Source organism: Arachis ipaensis, chromosome B5, assembly GCF_059453495.1.
Source record: "Arachis ipaensis isolate K30076 ecotype BB chromosome B5, ASM5945349v1, whole genome shotgun sequence".
Taxonomy (NCBI): Eukaryota; Viridiplantae; Streptophyta; class Magnoliopsida; order Fabales; family Fabaceae; genus Arachis; species Arachis ipaensis.
In genome coordinates this window covers 52,085,546-52,090,860 of record NC_142440.1, presented here as the reverse complement: position 1 = coordinate 52,090,860, position 5,315 = coordinate 52,085,546, and the positions used below count along the sequence as shown (strand labels likewise).

The window sequence follows — 5,315 nt, the reverse complement described above, 5'->3', positions numbered from 1 at the left end:
CCCATCTCACCTTCTTCAGTTCCCCTCTGGGATTTTTCTCCGTATCACTTGGGAAACTATCAGTGGACTTCAGAGTCTGTTGTGAAAGATGTCCTACCTAAGATTTGAGATTCTTAAGAACCTCCCCTCGGCTTTTTATACCACCTCCTACTTCTACCATTAATTTTTTTATGTCTTCAGACTCCTTGCAGAGGTTTGCAAGCATAGATTCCATCTTGGCCATTTTGTCATCATCATATGGTGATGGTTGATTGGAATTAAGTTGTTGATAGTTGTGGTTGTGGATTTGGTATGGTGGCTGTGAATAAGTGTTTTGTGTGGTCTGATATAGTTTTTGGTTAGAATTTTGGTGCGTGGAGTTGTTATACGGGTTTGGATTATGGGGTGTGTGGTCTTGCCCTTGGTTTTGTTGGTTTCCCCACCCAAAGTTTGGGTGGTTCCTCCAACCAGAGTTATAAGTTTTAGAATATGGATCATTAGCTTGCCTAGATGAATTTCCAAGGTAATTAGCTTCCTCCTAGTTAACTCCTTCTTCTGTGTCCAACTCTTCTTAGGGTGATGGTTGAGTGTGGATAGCTGCAGCCTGATTCTTCTCCATTTGCTTGGTCAATTCAGTCAGTTGTTTGGTGATCATCTTGTTCTGAGCCAGGATTGCATCCATATGGTTTAATTCCAAGACTCCCCTGTTGTTGCTCTTATCTGAGGCATAAAAATACTCATTGTCAGCCAATGTCTCTATAATATCAATGGCTTCTTCAATGGTCTTCTTATTGTTTAGGAAACCTCCAGATGAGTGGTCTACAGCTTTCTTTAATTCATGATTCAACCCTTCATAGAAGATATGAATTTTCACCCACTCATTAAACATATCAGGGGGCATTTCCTTGTCAAATCCTTGAATCTCTCCCAAGCTTCATAAAGCGTCTCACCATCCTGTTGTCTGAATGTCTGTACTTCGGTTCTTAGCCTGTTTACCTTTTGTAGAGGATAGAACCTTGTTAAGAATCTGTTCATTACATCTTCCCAGGTTGTTAAGCTTTCTTTGGGAAAGGATTCCAACCATTTTGATGCTTTGTCCCTTAAAGAAAATGGAAACAGTAGCAATCTATAGGTGTTAGGATGAACACCATTAGATTTAACTGTGTCACATATCCTTTGGAATTTAGTGAGATGCTCATTAGGATCCTCTTGGGCACTTCCTCTAAAAGAACAGTTGTTTTACACCAGAGTTATGAGCTGAGGCTTTAATTCGAAATTATTAGCATGGATAGTTGGCTTTTGAATGCTGCTACCACAGTTTCCTGGGTTTGAATTGATGTAGGAACCCAGAACTCTCTTCTCTTGCCCAGCAGGGTTAGCTCCACCTCTTCTGGCATGATTGTTCACCTCTCCTTCATTATGGTTTTTCATATCATCCTCCATGGTTATATCCAAATCTTCCTCCTCTTCTTCTGCACCAACAGCCCTCTTTCCTCTTTCTTCCCTTCTTAATCTTAGAAAGGTTCTTTCCGGTTCGCTCTCAAAGGAGGTTGAAACCCCTCTTCTACCAGTCATACAAATAGCACAACAAGCAGTAACCAGCAAGAATTCACAATTAATGAAAGAGTGTGGTTAGAGCTGTTGAGGCAATTAATCAAACAGTTAATGAGTTAGTGGGTTAGTTTTGCTGGAAAGTAAAGAAGTAAATAGAAATTCAAGAGAAATAACTAAAAATTGCAGAGAACAAAAATAAACAACTGAAATTAAAACTCAATTAATCAAAAAGGAAAGAAAACTGCTCAATCTAATTATCCTCCAATTTAGTAATTTTTAATACAAAACCAATCCCCGGCAACGGCGCCATAAAGTTGATTGGCTCGAAAACTGTCTCTCAACAATTTCCTACCGACAAGTGCACCGGATTGTCGTCAAGTAAAAACTCACTGTAGAGTAAGGTCGAATCCCACAGGGATTGGTAGATTGATCAATGTTAATTGGAGAATTATACTAGTTGAGCTAAATCGAAATTGGATTGGAATTTCAGAAAGTAAACTTTGGCAGGAAACTTAAATTGCAAGAATTAAATGGCAGAAATTAAATTGCCTGAAATTAAATGACAGAAACTTAAATTGCAAGAATTTAATTGGGAATGGGGATTAAGCATGAAATTAAGGAAGCAGAATATAAAAGAATGGGTAGATTAGAGATGGGGAAGCTCGTTGGGGTCAGGAGATGTGAGAATTCTCCGGATGAAATTCATTCTCATCTCTTCTTCAATCAATGCATTCATTCATCTCCTTAGCAATCTTAAGTGATTAGATCCCAATTCCTTGGTAATCTAATCTCTATAAGTATGAACACTTGCCCAATTCCTTGATTTAAGTGCTCATGGGAAGAGATGAGGTTTGGTCACTGATTATACCACACAAATTCATAGATCAAAGTGTTGGTAGGATTACATGTCACTATATGCATCCAAACCCCAATCTAATCCAATGTAAGAAAGCAATTCTAACATGATCTCCTCATTTATCTTCCAAGGTTCCGAGGAGATCCAATTATGAATAGCTTCTATCCCAAGATAACTATCCAATTGGATGAAGACTGAAAGCTTTCTAGTAAAATCAAGAGAAAAGAAAAAAGAAGAATGAAAACTAGTATTGATCCATTGAATTTACACAGAGCTCACTAACCCAATGAAAGGGGTTTAGTTGTTCATAGCTCTCAAAATGGAAATTGGAATTGAAAGATACATTGTAGGAAATTAAAATTGAACAGAAAAGTAAAAGTGTCATGGAAAGTAAAGTCCAAAAAAAGCTCCCTATAACTTAAATTCTAAGCTATTTATATCCTCTCTTCCATTGATCTTCAATCTCTAAATTCGGCCTTTGGCCTTGATGGAATTGGGTTGAAATGGCTCCAATTGGTTTCCCTTGCTGTTGAGAAGAGATCTGTTTGAGTTGCAGAGTTCTGGTGCTCAAGTTGGAGTCAACGTTTGATGGCCAACGTTGACTCAAACGCCCTTTTCAAAAACTAGAAGAATTTTCTGTCATTGGCGTTTGACTTAACGTTGGAGGGCCAACGTTCTGCTACCCACACGTGCGCATGGATGTAAAAATTTCATTTACCAGTTTTAAAATCATGTAGGGGAATGTTGGCCTCAACGTTGGACCTCCAACATTCCCTTCAACGTTGGCATATCCACGTGTGCGCGTGGATTCTCAAAAACTAGGCCCACGCGTACGCGCAATGGATGCGTACGCGTCGTTGTGCGTTTTCAAATTTAGATTTTGGAGTTCACCATCGCGCACGTTGGCCTTCAACGTTGGAGGTAACATTGGGGTCCAACGTCACCCATCCACGCGTACGCGTCACCCACGTGCGCACGTGGATTGCAAGAATTTCCAATCCACGCGTATGCGTATAGTGCGCGTGCGCGGCACTACAGTTTTTCAAAATTTCCAGAAAGCTCATTTGTTCACAATGTTGGGGGTAACGTTGAATGTCCAACGCTCCCTCCAACGTGAGCATCAGCAATTATGCAGAAAATTGCTCTGCCTCCCCTTCAATGTTTGAGGTAACATTGGTGGTCCTTCTTCAACCTTCCTCCATGCTTTGTTTCACCTATCATCAACCAATACATGCATCAAAGCCTTGCTAAAGTCATGAGAATTATCATCATTCTTAGCATACAAGTAATTATAGCATAATTCTCATGAAATTGCATCAAATTAATCATGGTTGAATGAATCTAAGCATACATGAATTTCTAACCCAATTGCTTACTTATAGCTCAATAAAGTGCATAAAACCTATTAAAAACAAAGAAAAAGGCTAGTGAACCTAGCCTAAGATGCCTTGGCATCAGTAATGAGAACCGAGGATACTTAGTATGGTAAAAGTGCCCGCCTAGTAAATATATAAGGTCCTGAAAAAGCCAGAGGCATTCTGATGAGTCCATATTTGATGGTAAATTTTGGCTTGAATTGAGTGAATTTCATCATATAAACCCACATTTATTCACTTAAATAACATACTTTTCTGATTTCTCTCTAAATTGTGTCTAAATGTGAAAACATGCTTTCTTTTATGCTTAAATTAATCAATTTTATTCCACTTTTATGCCATTCGATGCCGTGATATGTTTTGTTGAGTGATTTCAGGTCCAATAGGCAAGAATGGTGAGGTAGAAGTGGAAGGAAGAATGCAAAATGGGAGATTTCATGAAGAAAACAAAGGAGAAGCACACACTCCAGTGTGGGTATACACACAATATGGAAATCAGCTAGTATGCGTACGCACAAGTCTTGGCGCATAACTTCATTAAAAAGTCATGCAGCTCGCGATTTTAGGGGCTTTTTGGCCCAGTTCTACAAGGTCTGAAGCTGATATGGATGCTATGTCAAAGGGGCAACATTCCATATCAAGGGAGAGCACCATATTACACACAGTACATACATTGTTAGGAGTAGAAGTAGTTTAGAGTAGTTTTCTTCCAATTCTCTCTTAGGGTTTTAACTAGGGTTTATAGTAGAAATTTCCATTCTCAATTTTGATCTTAGATTATACCTTACATTCATTGTAAGTAATCTTTAATTATCTCTTTAATTACCCTACTCTTGCTACAATTTCTTATAATTTAAGTTACTTTGGTTTAATTCCACGACTTTTGATCTTTGAGGTTTTGTTGATAAATTTGATGTTTTATGATTTATATATGCTTGATTAAGTTTCTATAGTTTTCATTATCTTTTGCAATTTGCTATGTTTTACTTTTATGCCCACCAAGTGTTTGTAAAAATGCCAATTATGAATTTTGAGTAGATTTTCACCCTTTGCCTTGGGAAATGAGTCCCTAGGATACTAGAGTCATAATGTTCGACATTTAGTGGTAATTTTTGGGTTGTTAATTGCTCCTGTTTCCACTAACGCTAGCTTTTTACTAAGGCAATTAGTAAGTTAGCTAGGATTTGTTAATTAAGGTCTGTTATGCTTGCTTGACTTACTCCTCGATGTTAGGGGTTGACGAAGCGAGATTAAATCATTACAATTTCCATAGTTGTGATTATGACAAGATAGGGCTCCTTAAATCTCATTCCCAAGTCAATGCTCTTTTATGCATTTATCACATTCTCACTAATTTTGATCTTGTTTTATTCTCATTGGCATTAATTCTCTTTTAATCCATTGTTAGTTCATTTATTCTTTAGTTCTTTTTTTATCTTCACTTCCATGCTTGAAAACCCCCTTATTTCACAACCAAAAGTGTTACATCTAATTGCTAATCCGAGGGAAGACAAGCCGGGATTTAAAACTCCCGGTTTATATTCGTTTTG

The 5,315-nt window shown here is 37.9% G+C and overlaps 1 non-coding gene across 1 annotated transcript; it reads left to right on the top strand.

Moving 5' to 3' along the window:
* The first annotated feature begins 862 nt into the window (after positions 1 to 862).
* LOC148564177 (small nucleolar RNA R71) lies at positions 863 to 969 on the top strand. The gene has a single exon (XR_015883996.1). It is a non-coding gene; the product is annotated as a small nucleolar RNA R71 (small nucleolar RNA).
* Positions 970 to 5,315: the final 4,346 nt, after the last annotated feature.